Source organism: Salmo salar, chromosome ssa10, assembly GCF_905237065.1.
Source record: "Salmo salar chromosome ssa10, Ssal_v3.1, whole genome shotgun sequence".
NCBI classification, from domain to species: domain Eukaryota; kingdom Metazoa; phylum Chordata; class Actinopteri; order Salmoniformes; family Salmonidae; genus Salmo; species Salmo salar.
Genome location: NC_059451.1, coordinates 99,001,997 through 99,023,356, shown reverse-complemented (window position 1 = coordinate 99,023,356; position 21,360 = coordinate 99,001,997). Strand labels below are relative to the sequence as shown.

At 43.9% G+C, this 21,360-nt stretch overlaps 1 pseudogene; it reads left to right on the top strand.

Annotated features, from left to right (window-relative positions):
- Positions 1-533: 533 nt before the first annotated feature.
- Positions 534-20,454, top strand: LOC123724575 (DNA polymerase subunit gamma-1-like; annotated as a pseudogene).
- Positions 20,455-21,360: the final 906 nt, after the last annotated feature.

The following is a 21,360-nucleotide window of genomic DNA, read 5'->3' as shown; positions in this document are numbered from 1 at the left end:
TTAGTTTTAGCTAGTGACTGATTTGTTTAACATATTTTCGTCAAATACTGGCCATATTCTTTGCAAAACATTCGCTTTATCTTACACACTTCGGCAAGGGGAGGTCATCCCTGCCACTGGATATCGCTAGATAGCTGGTCTGCTGCAATGTTTCACAATCCATGCCTGGAAAATCCCGAAAAACATTGTTTATATCTGTCACATTGAGGCGAGTTGAGGATTGCAAAACGTTAGCTAGGAATTTTAGCGATATTTTTATTCTGTTCTAAACATAGCATTTCGACCATTCTCTGCAATGCTGCTTGTAGTTATAGCAGTTTTCTAAAGTAGGCCTATTTAGCAATCATCATGTTTTCATGTTGATGATCTTAATATTACATTTAATGTTTATTGATTATTTTATGGCTTTTATTGGATGGTTTCGTTATGGTTACAAAGTTGCATCCTGACTATCTCTCCATTAAGGTTTTCATCATGCACCTGACCAAAGTCCAAGGGGAGGAACAATTGACAGTCAGGACTAGTGAGACAATTCTGCATTTTCGTCCCCTCTGGAGGCCTTTGTCCTATGGAGGACACTATGCCGCACCTCCTACTCTACCCAGCAGCCCCATTCTCTCCAGGGCTCCCACCCCCCAGAAACCCACCTGAACCCCCTCAACATCCAGATGCTGCCCCAAAACCTCCAGGAGCAGATCTTCCGCGGTGCGGAGCAGGAGTACGAGGACGAGAAGGTGAAGCGGCACCTGCAGAGGCACCAGCTGTGGGGAAAGAGGTCTCTGCTCCCTGGCATGAAGCTCCAGCTGCCCCACATGGAAGGGAAGGACATCAACGGCCACTTCCGCCTGAGGGCCCAAAAACAGAGCCTGCCCCTACCTGGAGGCTGCCAGTAAGTTTCAGCAGGTGCCGCTGCCACCCATGCCCCAGGACTGGGTGTGGGAGGTGGGCTGGATACGCTACGGGCCGGATGGGGAGGCCAGACAGGTGGATTTCCCCGACGAGGCAGGCCACACTGGCTGTGGCCGTGTCCCCCACTGCCTGGTGAGACTGAAAGAGAGGACCAAGACCCTCTACTGTGGGAGGGAGGGTTTTACGCTGGAGGAAATTACTACTTTATTTCAGTACAGGACAGTTTACATCACTTCTTAGTATTTGTAACTGTAAAATGATCTGTAAATGTAAAAATGATTCGTAAATGTAAAAAAATACTGAAAGGCTTTTGTAGTGAGGTTAATAGATGGTGTATAATATTGTGTTGGGACTGGGCAGGAATGATTACAGTTATTTAACAAGGACTATTTATTCTGAGCCGGAGTGGATTGCAGTTTCACTGAATACTCTGTATTCTATCATTCTGTTTCCTGACAGGTACTCGTGGTCCAGCAAGCGTCTGATAGAGGAGAGATACTCCTGATCCAGCCAGCTGATGCCTGCAGACCTCATCCCCTTGGAGACCCGGACAACTCTGGTGGAAGCCCTCAATGGCACTGCCCATGATAATACTGCCTTCTGGACACTAAAAATCAAATCTTATTAGTCACATGCGCCGAGTAGAACAGGTGTAGACCTTACAGTGAAATACTTACTTAAGAGCCCCTAACCAACAATGCAGTTTTAAAAATACAGATAAGAGAGCCCTTTATCAATCTCTATGCTGTTTCCCAATCCTCAAGGATGCTTCCAGTGGAAGCAGGTAGGCAGCAGCCTCTGTATATGTTCTCTGTCCCACAGGGTTCTAAGGCTAGTTTCCTGGACACAATGAGTCTCCACATAGCCATCTCTGGTCTGACTGGGTTCCAGCTCACGCTGTGCATCGCCAACAAGCACGGCAAGAGGCGGGGCCTCCAGGAGGTCAAAGAACACATTAAGAAAGTGGGTCGGCCTTGCCGGGGAGGAAGGGCCCATGATCAGTACTCTGTCTTCTAGCCTCACGATTAGTAGAAGTACACAGAAAACTATTGATTTGCAATGGTTCCATACTTGTAGAAATGTTGTTGTTGCCTATCTATCAGTTAACAAGCTCGTTCCTCAGCTCTCCTTCCCTTGATTGGCTTTGGTTATTTCCTTCACGAATCCGAAGTTACAAAATAAACTCTATGGTTAATAAATGGTTTTGAATGTTGTTGTCGTGTTTGTATGTCGATATTGGCCTTGGTGGAAGAGTGGGGTAAAATCTCACAGCAAGAACTGGCAAATCTGGTGCAGTCCATGAGGAGGAGATGCACTGCAGTACTTAATGCAGCTGGTGGCTTCACCAGATACTGACTGTTACTTTTGATTTTGACCCCCTCTTTGTTCAGGGACAAATTATTCCATTTATGTTAGTCACATGTCTGTGGAACTTGTTCACTTTATGTCTCAGTTGTTGAATCTTGTTATGTTCATACAAATATTTACACATCTTAAGTTTGCTGAAAGTAAACGCAGTTGACAGTGAGAGGATTTATTTTTTTGCTGAGTTTAGCTAGTTAGTGGTGAGTGCTTATATGACATAATCTACATGACCAACACTATGTGCACATCTGTTCGTCGAACATCTCATTCCAAAATCATGGGCATTAATATGTACAGTTGAAGTCAGAAGTTTAAATGTATTTGGCTAAGGTGTATGTAAACTCAGTTTTTCACAATTCCTGACATTTAATCCTAGTAAAAATTCCCTGTCTTAGGTCAGTTAGGATCACCACTTTATTTTAAGAATGTGAAATGTCAATAATAGCAGAGAGAATTATTTCTTTCAGCTTTTATTTCTTTCATCACATTCCCAGTGGGTCAGAATGTCACGTTCTGACCAGTAAAGGGGTCATTTGTTATTGTAGTTTGGTCAGGACGTGGCAGGGGGGTATTTGTTTTATGTGGTTCGGGGGTGTGTGTTTATGTAGAGGGGTGTTTGGTTTGAGTATTCCGGGGTTTTTGGGTTATGTGCTATGTGTCGTATTCTAGGTTCTATCTATGTTGTGTATTTCTTTGTGTTGGCCTGGTATGGCTATCAATCAGGAACAGCTGTACATCGTTGTTGCTGATTGAGAGTCATACTTAGGTAGCCTGTTTTCACCTGTCCCTTTGTGGGAAGATGTATTCGTGCACTGCTATGTTTAGCCTGCAGAACTGTTAGCTGTCGTTCGTTTTGTTGTGTTTGTGTGGTGTTCGTAACAAAATAAATATGAGCATTCACGTACGCGCTGCATTTTGGTCCACTTCCTACGACGACCGTTACACAGAAGTTTACATACACTCAATTAGTATTTGGTAGAATTGCCTTTAAATTGTTTAACTTGGGTCAAACGTTGCGAGTAGCCTTCCACAAGCTTCCCACAATAAGTTGGGTGAATTTCGGCACATTCCTCCTGACAGAGCTGGTGTAACTGAGTCAGGTTTGTATACCTCCTTGCTTGCACACGCTTTTTCAGTTCTGCCCACAAATCTTCTATAGGATTGAGGTCAGGGCTTTGTGATGGCCACTCCAATACCTTGACTTTGTTGCCCTTAAGCCATTTTGCCACAACTTTGGAAGTATGCTTGGGGTCATTGTCCATTTGGAAGACCCATTTGCAACCAAGCTTTAACTTCCTGATTGATGTCTTGAAATGTTGCTTCAATATATCCACAATTTTCCTTCCTCTTGATGCCATCTATTTTGTGAAGAGCACCAGTCCCTCCTGCAGCAAAGCACCCCCACAACATGATGTTGCCACCCCCGTGCTTCACGGTTGGGACGGTGTTCTTCGGCTTGCAAGCCTCCCCCAAACATAACAATGGTCATTATGTCCAAACAGTACTATTTTTGTTTCTTCAGACCAGAGGACATTTCTCCAAAAAGTACGATCTTTGTACCCATGTGCAGTTGCAAACTGTAGTCTGGCTTTTTTATGGCGGTTTTTGAGCGGTGGCTTCTTCCTTGCTGAGCGGCCTTTCAGGTTATGTCGATATAGGACTCGTTTTATTGTGGATATAGACACTTTTGTACCTGTTTCCTCCAGCATCTTCACAAGGTCCTTTGCTGTTGTTCTGGGATTGATTTGCACTTTTCGCACCACAGTACGTTTATCTCTGAGACAGAACGCGTCTCCTTCCTGAGCGGTATGACGGCTGCGTGGTCCCATGGTGTTTATACTTGCGTACTATTGTTTCTACAGATGAACGTGGTACCTTCAGGCGTTTGGAAAATGCTCCCAAGGATGAACCAGACTTGTGGAGGTCTACAATTTTTTGGTCTTGGCTGATTTCTTTTGATTTTCCCCATGATGTCAAGCAAAGAGGCACTGAGTTTGAAGGTTGGCCTTGAAATACATCCACAGGTACAACTCCAATTTACTCAAATGATGTCAATTAGACTATCAGAAGCTTCTAAAGCCATGACATAATTTTCTGGAATTTTCCAAGCTGTTTAAAGGCACAGTCAACTTAGTGTATGTAAACGTCTGACCCACTGGAAGTAAAATAATCTGTCTGTAAACAATTGTTGGAAGAATTACTTGTGTCATGCACAAAGTAGATGTCCTAACCGACTTGCCAAAACCATAGTTTGTTAATATCAAGAAATTTGTGAAGTGGTTGAAAAACGACATTTAATGACTCCAACCTAAGTGTATGTAAACTTCAGACTTCAACTGTATGATATCATTTATTTAAAAGAAAAAATTATGTATATAGCAATCGCAGAGTAGATTGCCCATCCGCTCAAAGTAGATGTCAGGATAAAAATATATGGCCAAACCAAAGCATTAAAGAGCGACTGAACTGAAAAAACAACTTATCTGGTGGGAAACGACCTGTGTGGCATCGATATGAATTAAACATTTATTCTAGTGTCAAAATTGACTACATAGTTAATAATTTTGGTCACAAAGTCAGTATATTCCAAAACTGAATTTTATGAGATCTGTGTAACTGAGGATGTCACAATTTACATGAGAGTTGGGTTTTGATTTCAACCCTGCCCACACGGGACCACTGCCTGGTACAGTCTAATCACCGCCGGCAGTAATCAAATCATCCGGTTCACAGCTTCCCGTTGTGCTGCAGTGCACGCTATCCAACTCAGACATCCTCACATTCGTGAGCTAACGTTAGCATCACAAACACAACTGTCATCAAAGATACTACTCTAGGGCTTCCGGTGATGCAACTTAAGAAATGGCTGCCAAGTTTTTCGTACTGCACATCGGTTGGGTATTTCCCCCTAAATTCAAGTATTTACTCAGAGCATTGTAATAACTTAAGGAAAACGGGAAAATAGGAAAAGTTTGTGGAGCTACAACAACAGCGCGTAACAAGACAGCAGAAGATATAATCGTCGATATACCCGAGATGGCTAATGCTAGCGCAAATAAGATAGCAGCAGCAAAATAACCCTAATTTCGTGAGGTGATAAAGGAGGAATTGGGCGAGGCGCTCACAGGTTTACGAGAGGAACTTCGAGAAGATGTAAGAAAGGAACTAAATTAGTTCAAGAAAGACATTAACCAGAAACTTTAAGAAAACAAATTCGAACTTCACAGCATATCTACAAGAATGGGGGACACAGAACAGCGCATTGGGGAAACGGACACATGGAACTCCGCAGTCAAGAAAATACTTGAACAGTCACTGAAAAACCAACATGCACCACAGGCAAAAGTGACAGAACTCGAAGGTTTCTCACGTCGAAACATTAGACTTTATAACGTAGTAGAGGGCGCGAAAAAGACTCAATGCCCAAATTCGTGGAGGGTCTATTCAAAGACATACTTGAAGACGACACTGACCTGGGAATTGAGAGAGCACACGGAGCTCTGGCCCCAAAACCCCCCAGCCGCGCCCCACCAAGATCAATAGTTAGTTGTACGGTTCCTAAAATTCTCAGTCAAAGAAAAGTCTTACATGCAATCTGGAAAAAGCCTGTTAGCTTCCAAGGCCAACGAGTGTTCTTTGATCATGACTACGCGGGAGAGATACTGAAAAGAAGGAAAGAATACACCCCCATTAAGAAAGCACTTAAAGAGAAGGGTATATGCTTCCAAACACCATTGCCGGCAAAAATGCGGGTATTTCTGGAAAATGGCCCGGTTACATACGAGCATGCAGACGAGGCGGCTGAGGATCTGAAGTCGAGGGGCATCCCAGTGGAGTATACCGCCAGGAGAAAGGCCACATCACCGGCGGAAAGACTCGAGCAGGCTCTCCCATGGATCGTTATCGACAAGCAGAGTCATGGAAAAAGAGGGAAACCACCTCGGCGAGAGGACGTTCACATCCGAGAGAGACTCAGGCATTTCCATCGCGAAGATGGAAGACACTGAAGAGGATTTAACAGAATGAATAGTTACCGTGAGCTGTTAAGACGTTGGGTTGTAACGGTTGACATTGCAATAGGTAAAATATCTCTCCAATTTTCCCCCAATGCAGAACAAGGGTGAGTAGCCAAAAGTATGTGTTCTTTATGAACACACTAAGTAGCGTCACATTAATAACATATATATTAACTAAGTATTAATGACACATTGACAACGGGGTGACAGAAGGGCATATCAAGGGGAGGAAATATGATATGCACGCATGACCGATATAGTTTTCACTTGTAATTAACCGATGTGTATAAGCGACGAAATAGGCGCACTTATTATTTTCGTTTCCAACAGGTCATGTTTGTGATTACGTCACGCATTTTCATAACTGAGAGAGGGGTCCCTCCTGCGGACAGGCTCATCCCCTCAAACTCCAGAGGCAAGAGACAGTCCTCTGACATTGGAGTCCAAATATCTAAGTATTTTCCCACTTTGGTTTACTTTATTATCGTTCTTGATTTTTCGTTCATTTTTAGGCTCAAGATAAGCAGGCAGATATGGTGCACAGTTTTTATTTATTTATATCGATGCATCATCGGGAATTTAAGGTCATAAGTCTCAATGTAAACGGACTGGGGAGTGCCATCAAGAGAAGTAAGGTAATAGCAAAAATGAAACGCGAGAGAGTTGACATACTATTCTGGCAGGAAACTCACTTATCCACACCTGAACAAGAGAAACTCAAGAAAATGGGATATAGGAATACTTTTTTTTCTTCTTAGAAAATTGGTGGAAGGGGAGTTGCAATCTTGATCCCAAATTCAATTAATTTTGAGTTTGTCAGAAATAAAAGACAAGGAGGGTAGATTTATACTTGTTAAATGTAAACTGGATAACAAGGAAGTTACATTATTTAATGTATACGCACCCCCAGGGAGTGACATGGTCTTCTACGGGATGGTGTTTGATTTAATTGCCACAAAAGCTCTGGCACTCTTATCTGTGGAGGAGATTTTAACACAATTTTAAACTCAAAATTGGACAGCACAAATCAAAATAGGAAAATGAGTCTAGTTGCTAAAAAGATCAATAGGATATTGCAGGATCTAGGAGTGCTCGATGTATGGCGTGACACCCACAAGACCGATAAGGAATATATTTTTTACTCAGCCCGCCACACTGAATACTCCAGGTTAGACTATTTTTTCATGTACAGTGCAGATAGACACAGGCTTAAGGATTGTAGGATCGGGCAGAGCGACTTATCAGATCATAATGGATTTTACCTTACTCTACACCTTGATAGCAAACCAAGAAATACTCTATGGAGACGTAATACAAGCATGCTGAATGATCCAGCATTCAAGGAATCAATAAAGACAGAATTGAACATCTATCTGGAGAATAACGATAACAGGGAAGTATCTCCTGCTACATTGTGGGATGCAGCTAAGGTGGTTATAAGAGGAAAGATCATAGCCACATCATCTCTCAAGAAAAAGATTAAAGCACAGAAACTGCTGAAATTACAGGAAACATTAAGAAACTTAGAACGATCTCATAGTCAATACAAAGATCCTCTTATATTACGAGAGATTCAAAAGGTAAAACATGAAATTGACCAGATTTATAGAGAAGAAGTTTAGAAAAAGCTCAGGTTCCTGAAACAACGATATTATGAAGCAGGCTCAAAGGCAACCAAATTACTAGCATGGAGACTCAGGAAACAACAAACACAGAATACCATTTTCAAAATAAAAGACCCCATAACAAAGAAGATCACATGCAAATTAGATGAAATACAGAATGCATTTGAATCATATTACACAAATCTGTACAAGCAACCAGAGAAGGCAGATGCACAGACAATAGAGCATTTTTTGAACTCACTTGATCTCCCCTCAATTGGGACAGAGCAAAATGATAGACTAACTTTAGAAATATCCACCGAAGAAATTAATAAAGCAATATCTCAACTAAAAGTAAACAAGTCTCCAGGCACTGATGGCTTCCCTGCAGAATGATTCAAGACCTTCAGAGAACAACTAACACCTCTACTTAAGGCCTGCTTTAATTGAACTCTACGGGAGGGGGTCTCCCACCGTCATGGAGAGGCCATCATATCTGTAATCCCAAAAGTGGGTAAAGATCAGAAGGAATGCAGTTCATATAGACCTATCGCAATTCTTAACACATCTTAAATTATATGCATCAATAATAGCCAAAAGAATGGAGAACATAATCCCAGAATTGATTGACGGAGATCAAACTGGTTTCATCCAAAATAGGCAGACACAGGACAACATAAGGAGAACACTACATGTCATGGACCACATTACTCAGAATAAGACAAGTGCAATATTAATCAGTCTAGATGCAGAAAAGGCATTTGATTCAGTGGGATGGGATTATCTATTCCAAGTTATGGAAAGATTTGGTTTCAATAAAGAAGTGATACAGGGCATCAAATCACTGTATTCATGTCTGACTGCTAGAATAAAGATAAATGGACATTTGTCACGAACGATAAAATTAGAGCGAGGGGCCAGACAAGGCTGTAATCTTTCACTCACGCTCTTCTCCTTGTACCTCGAACCATTAGCACAGGCAATAAGACAGGACCCAACCTTAGAGGGAATAACAATAAGAGGCAGTGAACATAAGATATGCATGTATGCTGATGACGTTCTGTTATTCCTTAAAGACCCAGGCTCAAGTGTACCTAGATTGAAGGAATGTTTTACAAACATTTGGAACATATTCATGGTATGTGCTTAATGTACACAAGACCCAAGCCCTAGTATATAATTATACCCCACAGGAAGAGCTGAAGAGTAGGTATAACTTCCACTGGACTTCTTCATCCATTAAATGTCTTGGAGTATATCTACCAAAAGATACACCCAAACTGTATTACATGAATTACGATCACATCAAAAGAAAATAAATGATGACCTGTACAGTTGGAATTCACTTCTCTTGGATCTTAGTAGTAGAATTGAAACAATCAAAATGAACATCCTGCCGAGGTAATTGTATTTGTTCAAATCACTGCCCATAGAAATCCCGCTTAAACAGTTTAGGGAATGGGATCAACAGATATCAAGGTTTATCTGGAACAGTAAGAGACCAAGAATTAGATATACAACATTACAATTACAAAAAAACAGTGGGGTATGGCCTTACCAAACCTAAAAGATTATTTTGGGTCAGCCCAATTGAGACCTCTGTTGGTGCAATTCAGAATACGAATCCAAATGGAAAGACATTGAGACTATTTTGACAGAGCTACCCATACAGTCAGTTTTGGGAAATAAGGACATGGTAATAGAAATATACAGTAGACAAGATCAGTGGATTAATTTCTCTCTGAAGTCATGGTTTAGGGTAGTTAAGCAAAATAAATTAGACAGAGAGATCAAACTGCTGAGTTGGCCCGCATACGACCACAGCTTCATCCCTGCAACTCAGGACAGCAGATTTAAACAATGGACGAGAAAGGCATTACATCATTCAGTACAATTATAAGGAATGGGGACCTAGATAACTTCCAGGACCTAAGTAAAAAACATGGCTTGGATAAACAAGATTTTTACAGATACCTACAAGTTCGACACTATTTCTTAAGGGAGATAAAAGTGATTGACCCTCAAGCGCCTCCAAAATTAATCCAAGTATTCACTAACGCATACAACTTGGGGGAGTAACAAAAAAACTATCTTGAATTGGGTATTCAAGCCTCAAAGAAACATTCTACAAACTATATTAAAAAGAAATGGGAGGAGGAACTTAACATTGAAATAACTGATGAAACATGGTTGAACATATTAGAGACTCAACAAAGCGCCACCAACTCAAGGTCATGGAGAGAATTCTGTTGGAAGAATGTTGTACGTTTCTTCATAACACCTAAACTGAAATCAAAACCAGACTGGCTCCCTACATCCTTGTTGGAGAGAATGCTGTCTATTGAGGTTAGATCACTCTCATATCTTTTGGACCTGCCCCACAATCAAAACTTACTGGGGAGAAATGAGATCTAACATTGGAAAAATTATGGGATTTGTTATAGAACAAACATGCATTTCTTTGTACTTGGGTGAAATACCTGATAACTTACACAATAGCGAAAGGTACCTCTTGAAGGTCCTACTGGCAGCCAGTAAAAAGGCTATCACTAGGAAATGGCTACAAAAAGACCCTCCCACCGTGACACAATGGATAGACATTGTAAGAGAAATATACCACATGGAGGGAATGACCTTTGCTTTAAGAACTCAAGAGGAGAGAGGTCAGGAATACTGGGAAAAATGGGTTTCGTACTTGAAAATGGTCTAATTCAAAGATGTCAATGTAACTAATATGATGAAGGTATGATGTGCACTATAACTGCCAGATCTTTTTTGTTGTTCTTTTACTTTATTTGTACTTTCTTTGTGTTCCTCAATAAAAACAAAGTATAAAAAAAGAATTAAAAAAAAAAGATACTACTCTAGCTGTGGTGTTGTGCTGTCAGACCTAGGTCCCTCCCACTAAGGAGGAGATTGCAGGGGCGTGCCCCAGTAGGGAGGCTGTGGAGAGGCTGAAGGAGACGGTCAGCTGGCTTCCCAAATGAATGCCTGGACATCCTGGGTGAGCTGGGCAGGACTGGGCCCCTTGTGGAGCTTCATCTTGCTAAATGCTAACTAATATAGCACACTAACACCCTGGTACAGAAAGCTGTGGCTGTGAGATACATCAGGCAACACCCACTAATGTTATTTTCCCCATCTCATTCTTCAAATTGGGTATTCCAGCATGACAATGACCCAAAACACACGGCTAAGGCAACAAAGGAGTCGCTCAAGAAGAAGCACATTAAGGTCCTGGAGTGGCCTAGCCAGTCTCCAGACCTTAATCCCATAGAAAATCTGTGGAGGGTGCTGAAGGTTCGAGTTGCCAAACGTCAGCCTCGAAACCTTAATGACTTGGAGAGATCTGCATAGAGGAGTAGGACAAAATCCCTCCTGAGATGTGTGCAAACCTGGTGGCCAACTACAAGAAACATCTGACCTCTGTGATTGCCACCAAGGAGTAAGTCATGTTTTGCAGAGGGGTCAAATACTTATTTCCCTCATTAAAATGCAAATCAATATATAACATTTTTGACATGTGTTTTTCTGGATTTTTTTGTTGTTATTCTGTCTCTCACTGTTCAAATAAACCTACCATTAAAATTATAGACTGATCATTTCTTTGTCAGTGGGCAAACGTACAAAATCAGCAGGGGATCAAATACTTTTTCACTCACTGTATTTGGGCCCCTACCAGATGGAAACTACAAGTGTAATGGCTGCGCTCAATGCAATGACACTTATAAATGTAGTTCCCTTCAAAACACCCCCAAACAGGGTGTCAGAGCTCTCTACGAGAGGTGGGTGTAGGAGTCGGACGCAGGAGAGGAGTAGATGCAAAAGTGAATCCATCCAAAACATACAGGCCCAGGACCTAAATATACAGTCCGTTAACACCACTAGAAATAACAATCTAGGGGAAAAACCTGAATGAATATACATGAACAAAAATAATGTTGCCCAACATAGAAACAGGGAAACAAAAATAAACCCGCACGAAACAAAGCGGGTAGGGAGAAAATAAATAACCACACTAATTAACCTAAACAAGAAACAGGTGCACAATCAAAACAGACAAGACCAAACGAAAGGAAAAAAGGATCGGTGGCAGCTAGTAGACCGGCAACGACGACCGCCCGAGCACCACCCGAACAGGGAGAGGAGCCACCTTCGTGGGAAATCGTGACACAGGGAAACAGATCCCAATCAAAGATGTTATCACGTGCTCCACTAAGGCAGTTATTTATCTTACAACTTGTTCTTGTGGTAAATATAATGTGGGTAAAACAAAGCACGAATTAAAAATAAGAATCTCAAAGCCTCGTAGCACTATTAGGTGCAAAAACTCGACTTACCCAGCTGCGACCCACTTTTTTGGAAGCAAACCACTCGATTTAGTCCCTTTGTTATATCGGCATCGAACATGTAACCCTCCCTGGGAGAGGGGGTGACCTCGACCATTTATTGTTAATAAAACGAGAGGCTGCCTGGATCTTTAATTTAAAGATCCTTGCTCCCTTCGGCCTCAACGTAGACTTTGATCTGAAGCCATTCTTGTGATTATTGTGATTTTTCTGTTGTAAATGTTTGTAGGCCTATGTAGCCAAATTGTATCTATGATCGTATGCTATCCTTTCATGTTTTTGGTATGTCATTTTTATATCTGAGAATTAACCAATGATATCAGGCCACACCCGGCCATGATTACAGACACCTGTGTGTGTCCTTTGACACTATATAAACTAGTCACCCCACAGTGTTTGTCATTATACCCTGATGAAGACAGCTTGTCTTTTGAAACGTTGGTTATTAGGTAGTTAAATTATTGCATCTGAGCTCCAAGAGTGCGGCTCGCCTTTAATTTTTCATGGGGCTACCTGGTGCCTGGCTGCAGGGACAACATGATGGAGCCCCAGGGGGAGGATGCAACGGAGCCTGTGTGCCCCATAGGTAGGTCAGAGAACAACAAACAGCTCGGGGACACGGGCACCAGGGGAAATGGAGACAAAAGACAAAGGCAGCACAGGGATGAGTCAATGAGACAATAAGTGCATTACTGAATGAATTAGTTTTAATTAATGAATCAGTCAACCTATTTTTTTTTATTTTTTTTTATTTTTTGTAGTACATCACTGGGTGTACTATACGTGCATCCACCAGAGGAAGTGTGTGTGTGTGTGTGTAGTTACCTCTATGTTGCTGTGACTTGCAGGGCCATCGAGAGTGTGTGCAGAGAGTAGAGTCGTGGCCAAAAGTTGAGGGTGACACAAATGTTAATTTCCACAAAGTTTGCTGCTTCAGTGTCTTTAGATAATTTTGTCAGATGTTACTATGGAATACTGAAGTATAATTACAAGCATTACATAAGTGTCAAAGGCTTTTATTGACAATTACATTAAGTTGATGCAAAGAGTCAATATGTGCAGTGTTGACCTTTCTTTTTCAAGACATCTGCAATCCGCCCTGGCATGCTGTCAATTAACTTCTGGGCCACATCCTGACTGATAGCAGCCCATTCTTGCATAATCAATGCTTGGAGTTTGTCAGAATTTGTGGGGTTTTGTTTGTCCACCCGCCTCTTGAGGATTGACCACGAGTTCTCAATGGGATTAAGGTCTGGGGAGTTTCCTGGCCATGGACCCAAAATATCGATGTTTTGTTCTCCGAGCGACTTTTGCCTTATGGCAAGGTGCTCCATCATGCTGGAAAAGGCATTATTTGTCACCAAACTGTTCCTGGATGATTGGGAGGAGTTGCTCTCGGAGGATGTGTTGGTACCATTCTTTATTCATGGCTGTGTTCTTAGGCAAAATTGTGAGTGAGCCCACTCCCTTGGCTGAGAAGCAACCCCACACATGAATGGTCTTAGGATGCTTTACTGTTGGCATGACACAGGACTAATGGTAGCGCTCACCTTGCCTTCTCCGGACAAGCTTTTTTCCGGATGCCCCAAACAATCGGAAAGAGGATTCATCAGAGAAAATGACTTTTACCCCAGTCCTCAGCAGTCCAATCCCTGTACCTTTTGCAGAATATCAGTCTGTCCCTGATGTTTTTCCTGGAGAGAAGTGGCTTCTTTGCTGCCCTTCTTGACACCAGGCCAGCCTCCGAAAGTCTTCGCCTCACTGTGCGTGCAGATGCACTCACGTCCTGCCTGCTGCCATTCCTGAGCAAACTCTGTACTGGTGGTGCCTCGATCCCACAGCTGAATCAACTTTAGGAGACGGTCCTGGCGCTTGCTGGACTTTCTTGGGCGCCCTGAAGCCTTCACAACAATTGAACCACTCTCCTTGAAGTTCTTGATAATCCGATAAATGGTTGATTTAGGTGCAATCTTACTGGCAGCAATATCCTTGCCTGTGAAGCCCTTTTTGTGCAATGCAATGATGATGGCACGTGTTTCCTTGCAGGTAACCATGGTTGACAGAGGAAGAACAATGATTCCACACCACCCTCCTTTTGAAGCTTCCAGTCTGTTATTCGAACTCAATCAGCATGACAGAGTGATCTCCAGCCTTGTCCTCGTCAACACTCACACTTGTGTTAACGAAAGACCCACTGACATGATGTCAGCTGGTCCTTTGTGGCAGGGCTGAAATGCGGTGGAAATGTTTTTGGGGGATTCAGTGCATTTGCATGACAAAGAGGGACTTTACAATTAATTGCAATTCATCTGATCACTCTTCATAACATTCTGGTGTATATGCAAATTGCCATCATACAATTGAGGCAGCAGACTGTGAATTAATATTTGTGTCATTCTCAACTTTTGGCCACGACTGTACTGTGAGCAGAAAGATAAGGAGCAGCCTAGGTGTTTGGATAACAGCCTCTCTGATGACCTCATGCTGACCGACAGCTCGCTGTGGCAGACCCTGTCGCACAAGCACACGCGTGCACACAGGATTGGTCTGTCTTAATGACACCTCCTGGATTACCGTTTTAATAGCTGGAATGATAACTGTGTAATAAAGAAGTACACACAGAAAATGAACTGCCCATATCAACTAGGAATTCTGTGCAAATATCAAATATGCTCTTCTGTCAAATAGTTCAACAGGTGGCTGTCTTTCCTGTGCTGACCTGTAGGTTGAGTTGAGTCACCTTGAGTGTGTCAGAGGAGAATGGCGGCAGCGTGACGAGGACCAAGAGAAATGAGGTGAACTCTCCTCTCCATAGAGATGGGACGAGGGCACACCTCTCTTTGACATTGATCGATTCTTGTGGCAAGTGCACCCTCTATCTCAGTGTTTCCCAACCCTGGTCCTTGAGTACCCCCCAACAGTACACATTTCTATTGTAACCCTGGACAAGCACACCTTGTTAACTAATCATCAAGCCCTCAATGAGTTTGTAGCCCTGGACAATGAAATTGTGTACTTTTGGGAAACACTGCTCAATCTCTCTGGTCCACCGCTACACCAACTATTACCGCAATGATCTTTAGGGTTGAGTAACCGGGTGGTAGCTGGCTAGTGATGGCTATTTTACAGTTTGATGGCCTTGTCATAGAAGTTGTTTTTCAGCCTCTCGGTACCACCTTTGGTGGGCAGGCAGTGTGACGCATTGGGCAGACCGCACCACCCTCTGGAGAGCCCTGCAATTGCTGGCGGTGCAGTTGCCGTACCAGGCTGTGATACAGCCCGCCTGGATGCTTTCAATTGTGTATCTGTAAAAGTTTGAGGGTCTTAGGGGCCAAGCTGAATTTCTTCAGCCTCCTGAGGTTGAAGAGGCGCTGTTGCCCTCATAAATGCTTAAGAGACTGTTTTGGCTACAGGATGGAAACGACGACAACGTGGGCAGCCCCTTCTCCAATGACTTTCTGTCCAAGATGGAGGACGGGACCTTGAGGGCGGGGCAGGGGGGCACCGGGGGCACCAACGCCACCCGGGCTTTGGAGATCAATAAGATCTCCTTCTGGAGGAACACTCAGAAAATCACCTAGGCTCCATTGTATGTGGACAGTTGCATGTAAGAATGACTTCATAAATAGGAATTCAATTGATTTAATGGAGAAAACAATGGTTGAAGACATACTGCATTTACATTGCTAATCATCATGATCATACACAATAAAACATCTGAAATGACTGATCCTACGGGGTTAAAGTACAGTTGTTATCATGTCTGTGTCCTGGCAGCTTCCAGAAGGTGGTGTGGCTGAGGAAAGGGGAGCTCCATCGCACTGTCAGCAGGCATGAAGAGTATGAGGAGGAGGGGGCAGTATGGCGCCATCTGCCCCAGGTCTTCACTGAGGGAACCGTCACCTGCAGGGCTGAGAAACCAACGTGGCTGACTGTCAGCAACACTCAGGTAAGAGAATAGAGAGAAAAAAATATGGGGGGAAGGGCGTAAGTGGACTGGGCAATACAGCCTTTTAATGGAACCACTGATATAGACTTTGCATGCTGTCTGTGCAGCGGGATCGAGTGGGCAGTGAGCTGAAGGCCATGGTACAGGTGCCCCTGGGTACCACCTGGTGGGGATGGACGTGGACTGCCCAGGAGCTGTGGATCGCTACCCGGCGGGGAGAGGCCCACTTCGCTGGCAGCACGGTGAGACCTCACTCCTGGCAACTGGTACTAAGATTGATGCAGCATTCATTGTTGTTATGAGAATCATCAGAAATGTGAGTTTCTGACAACTTTCCAAACAATGTTTGGTGCATGTGCCTAAGAAAAAGTTGAGCAATCTAATGGGGAACTCGTGTTACTTAAATATTCTGACTGGGAATGTTTTGTATCTGTTTATGCTGTTGTGTCACAGATATATTTTTACACAACATGCATCATGTTACAAAAGGTGGGCCTATATCTGGATACTTGAGAAATCTACTGACAATAATAAGCATGTAGCCAGTTCATTATGGCACTGAATGTCCATGCTGCACACAGTGTTCGCGCTGGATGACCTGCAGAGCAAGAAGAGCTGGGGTATGACCTGTACAGCCGCGACCGCCGACAAGGTGGGCATCAGCCGCGAGCATGTCAAGGGCTTCACCCAGGCGCATTTCTCACGGAGCCGGGCAGCCCTTCGCCAAGCTGCCTGCAATTCGACCCCAGCTAGCCGGAGGCCACCCAGCAACCCGGCAGATGTTGCGAGGGGCCTAAGCAGGTACAGGAAGGATAGTGGTGGATCGGATTTAGTTAGTGATGACCCTCTGTGTCCGAAATGTCACGCTGGAAATAGAATGTACCATTTCAGATGCAGACCCAAAGTGGATCCAAGGGCAGGGGGCACTCACCTCGTCCACTACCAAGTAGTATCACAGAGGGGGATAGGATGGTTAAGACTAGGCAGCTGTAGAGCTGTACTGTGAAAGTCCATAAAAGTCAACCTCTGCTTGCTCTGTTTGGAGGTGTGGTTGGATCTAAGCACTGATAAATGCTATCTTTATCACTGAACAAATATAAACGCAAAGATGTTAAGTGTTGGTTTCACGAGCTGGAAATAAAAGATCCCAGAAATTTCCAAATGCAACAATTTATTTCTAATTTTTGCACACAGATTTGTTTACGCCTTGTTAGTGAAAGCATATTCTCGCTTTGCAAAGATAATCCATCCACCTCGGAACGTGTGGTAATATCAAGGATGTTGATTAAACGGAATGATCATTATACAGGTGGAACTTTGTGCTGGGGGCAATAGGCCTTACTTCTAAAAAAGTAGTTGTCACACAAACACAATGCTACAGATGTCTCATTTTTGAGGGGAGCGCACAGTTGGTATGCTGACTGCAGTGGAATGTCCACCAGCGCTGTTGCCAAATAATTTAATGTTCTGGTACCATAGCCAGCCTCAAACATCTTTTTGAGAATTTGGCAGCATGTCCAACCGGCCACACAACCACAGACCATGTGTAAGTGTATCAGTATAGCTTCCGTCCCTCTCTTTGCTCCAACCTTGGGTTGAATCAGGGACCTTCTGCACAGAGAACAACAGTCACCCTTGAAGCACTGCTACTCATCGCTCCACAAAAGCTTTCACAACTCTTGCAGGAGCAAGGGCCTCAGAGCCTCAGAGACTTCCAGGCCTCAGAGCGAGTGACGCCACCGATTGAACCGCTTAGCGCGCTGTTAACTTGCTAGCCATTTCACACTGGTTACATAAGCACGCCAAGAATTTCTGCAAAACCGTCACAAACCGCCCCCAGGGAAGCTTTTCTTCGCATGCTCTTCGCTCCTCGCCCGGGGTCCTGATCTGACTCCAGTTTGCCGCAGACTTCAGCAAATTGAGCCCACCTTCGATGGCCACCGGCTGTGGAGAAGTGTGTTCTTCACAGATGAATCCCGAACTGTACCAGCCAGATGGCATAGTGCAGGTGAGCGGTTTGTTCATGTCAACGCTAGGAACAGAGTGCCCCATGGGGGAAGTTATGGTATGGGCAGTCATGTTAGAAATGAACACAATTGCATTTTTATGAACGGCATACCTGGGATCCTGAGGCCCATTGTCATGCCATTCATCCGCTGCCATCCCCTCATATTTCAGCATGATAATGGGAAGCTGAAAATGTCCCAGTTCTTCCATGGCCTACATGTACTCACTTCAGACATAAGATTACTCATTGGAGCATGCTTGGGATGCTTCGCAGTTCGTTTTCAACTTGCTCTTGAAAGTTGTAATAGCAGACTGCACAAGTCAACCGAAATGGGGTAGTGCATCATCATCGTTTTGTTCTTGTCATGTGGGGCCAGTCATTGCAGACCTTAGAACTATTTATAACTTGTCAGAAATGTCCAAATCAACGCAGCCCATGTCAGCTGTTTTTTAGCTAGGCTTTTTAACCCATAGATTTTGTTGTAATCAAAAAAGTATAAATAACTAGTTTTTCAAAAAAATTCAAAACAGGCTGCGATGTGGTATAGTCCTAATGCTGGACGGGGCTCTGAGTGAAAAAGTTTGGGAACCCCTGATAAGATAATTCCTTGATAATCCCCATGGGGGAAATGTGGTTTGCGGTTTTGTGCATACATAAAAACACACAATCAAAGGACATACAGACAATAAATACAGGAAGAATGAAAGTTGAAATTCATGAGGATTACTTTTGATCAACATGACTAGGTCCTTCAGTTCTGCAAAAAAACGAAGGTATGGTGGTTAGAGATACTTTTGGTCATGTAGTGTATATGTGGACACCTGCTCGCCGGACCATCTTATTCCCCTGCCGCTGGTAACAGCCTCCACTCTTCTGGAAGGCTTTTCACCCAGATGTTGGAACACTGCTGCGGGACTCTTCTTGCTTCCATTCAGTCACAGGAGCAATAGTGAGGCCTGGCACTGATGTTAGCTGCTTAGGCCGGCTCGCAGTCAGAGTGGTTTCTTAAATTCTCCCAAAGGTGTTCGATGGGGTTGAGGTCAGCGGCCTCTATGCAGGCCAGTCAAGTTCTTCCACACCGACCTCGACAAAACCATTTCTGTATGGACCTTGCTTTGTGCACGGGGCATTTTGTCATGTTGAAACAACTTTTGTTGCCAAGCAAAAGCCGAAAGCACAGAAATCGCTCTTCCAGAATGTCATTGTATGCTGTATCGCTAAGATTTCCTCACTGAATCAAGGGGCAAAGCTAACCGGGGAAGCTTCTCAGGCAGGGCAGAAATTTGGACAAACTGACTTGTTAGAAAGGTGGCGGTTACCAAGACGTGTGTCACGTTGAAAGACAATCAATCAACCAGCGCATATAGCCCTTTTTACATCCGCTCGATGTCACAAAAGTGCTATACAGAAACACAGCCTAAAAACCCCAAAACAGCAAAGCATGCAGGTGTAGAAGCACGTGTGGCTAGAAAAACTCCCTAGGTAAGGCGGTGGAACATAGGGAAGAAACCTAGAGAGGAACCAGGCTCTGGTGGGCGGCCAGTCCTCTTTCTGGCTGTGCCGGGTGGAGACTAACGGTACATGCAAGGTGGCCAAGATGATCAAACGCTCATAGATTACCGGTAGGGTCAAATAATAATAATAATTCACAGTGGTTGTAGAGGGTGCAACAGGTCAGCACCTCAGAGTAAAATTAGCTGGCTTTTTATAGCCGACACATGAAGTTAGAGAGGCAGGTGCGGTACAGAGAGAGAATCGAAGCCAGCAGGTCCGGACTAGCTAGCTGGAGGCCATTCTACTGCCAATGTTTGTCTTGAGAGATTGCATGGCTGTGTGCTCAATTGTATACACCTAAGTCAGCAACGGGTGTGACGGAAATAGCCAATCCACTAATTTTGAAGGGGTGTCCACATACCTTGGTGATGTAGTGTATTTTTGAACCAGGCGTAATGTCAGCTTTGTATGAACTCGGAAGTCCTTCACAAACACTGACCTGAATTCCAAATCGACCCACTAGCCCTTCCCCTTAGATACCCCTGTAGATCTTATTAGAAACACACACTTCACATTCTACCTCACCCTCTCATTTATTTGGGTGCAGTTCTCGAAAGAGGAAGTGGGAGGTGGCAGGCCAGTGTTTGTGGTTTGGCGGTTACGTTCAACAAGCTGGAGAACATTGCCCACTCAGGCCCAGCCGGCCACCCCTGTCCTGGCCGTGGTGGATCAGCAGAGCACTGGAGCCCTCAGACCGTGAAGGATGAGGTCTGGAGAACTTATGCAAAACACAATCATAAAAAGCACATAACATTTACATAATTATAACACACACACATAACACTCAATCATAAGACAGACTGTCTGACACTAAAAACACACACACTTGTTATAGATGAAGAGATTAATCGCAGACAGTTCATCACCAGCAGGGTGAACTGGGTGGTGCGAGCTCTTGGCGGTGTGGACTACCCCTTACTCTGCTGGTGGCCAGCAGTCGCAGCTGACTGATGGAGAGCATGACATTGGACAGATGCTTCTGTATTAAGTATCCGCTAACGAGGTGGCGCCTACGTGGTCCTCAGTGAAGACCGCAACTGACAGCACTGGCTCTGCAGATCACCAACCTGCTCACACGGGCAGTAGGATCGCCCCGGCTCATACACTGTCTCCCGCTGACCTCTTGCCAGGTCACCATAGCAAAGATCTAACATCATTGGTCTTGTCAGGCTAACATTACATAAAATGACCATGCGGTCGCCGCTGGGATGAAGCACTGTAAGTTAATACTGAAGGCGGTCATTCATAGCCCGTGAATTACCTGCTTTTACATATAATGTCTCAAACATCTGTTCAATAAGCAGCCTATGTGTCTGGCCCATCTTTTAAATTTAGTGCTTTTTAAAGTGTGGTTTGCCCACGCGCTGAGTATGCAGACATGCCCTAAGGGCGCAGGACATGCCTCAGTCATTGGCTTTCTTCAGTGCCGTGGACATTGACCAGTGTCTGAGCAAGGAGGTGACCATGGGATCAGGTGGGACTCCCTCCAACTCCTACAGGGCTGGAGTGCAGATATTGCCTGCCACAGTGGGTGTCATGAATATCATCATTGTACTTCATTCTTTAAAGGCTTTTACGTTTGTAATATTGTAGTGTGCATGTGATG